Source organism: Penaeus monodon, chromosome 30 (genome assembly GCF_015228065.2).
Source record: "Penaeus monodon isolate SGIC_2016 chromosome 30, NSTDA_Pmon_1, whole genome shotgun sequence".
In the NCBI taxonomy this organism is placed as follows: Eukaryota; Metazoa; Arthropoda; class Malacostraca; order Decapoda; family Penaeidae; genus Penaeus; species Penaeus monodon.
Window position 1 is genome coordinate 36,657,236 of NC_051415.1, and position 740 is coordinate 36,657,975.

The 740-nt window shown below is 32.0% G+C and overlaps 1 protein-coding gene and 1 long non-coding RNA gene across 2 annotated transcripts in view; both read right to left on the bottom strand.

Annotated features, from left to right (window-relative positions):
- The window catches only part of LOC119592766, a 5,236-nt gene extending 4,629 nt beyond the window's left edge, over nucleotides 1-607 (bottom strand). The window contains exons 1-2 of the long non-coding RNA XR_005230460.1: nucleotides 564-607; nucleotides 7-58 (exon numbers count right to left, since the gene is read on the bottom strand). This is a non-coding gene — a long non-coding RNA (uncharacterized LOC119592766). The remainder of the gene's footprint in view (nucleotides 1-6; nucleotides 59-563) is intronic.
- The window catches only part of LOC119592765 (breast cancer metastasis-suppressor 1-like protein), a gene marked incomplete in the record, with an annotated part of 50,958 nt that overhangs the window by 21,874 nt on the left and 28,344 nt on the right, over nucleotides 1-740 (bottom strand).

The window sequence follows — 740 nt, forward strand, 5'->3', positions numbered from 1 at the left end:
CCTCACCTCAAAGGGAAAAAGGCCTCTGCAAAGTGTCTTGGTGACCCAATTTTACCAACTGAAAATAGACACAAATAAAAAAACATAGATATTTAATACATGATACAATATACTTTATCTATTCAATGATTTGAAACTAATGCATGCGATTACACCCTAATGGTTTCAAATGTTTAATCACTAAGAATTAATGGATTCCAACAGTTTACTTTTTATCATGATTTCCTTACAAAGAATAAGTTTTATTTTCATTATTATTGGATTTTACTAACACCATTATAATGATCAATGACTAGAATAATTACATAAAATCTAAAACCTTTTTCCTCATAGTTTAAGGAATGTGGGTAAACAGGTAATATAAATAGATATAAATTGTGGTGCATCTATGTGAAACTATATTGACAGACCAGAACTACAGTTGGATAGTACATGTATTAGTTCAAAGGTTTAAATACAGTGAAAGTACAGGTTCTCAAATCCACCTAAGGATTAATTATTCACAATTTTGCATAAAAAAAGAGTATAATTTCTTCATAAATAAGCACAATACTGAACGTCACATTTGGTCTTGGATTTGCGGATGTCAGCGCCTTTCTGATTGTGATGGTACAGTCATCCACAATGTCGCTCCCTCAACATATACGACAATGTTATGGACCAGCAACGGTAGTAGGTTTTCTTTCTCTTGCGATCTGTTGAACTATTTGAGCCCTTTTAGGAAAAGAAAATCATCGTGT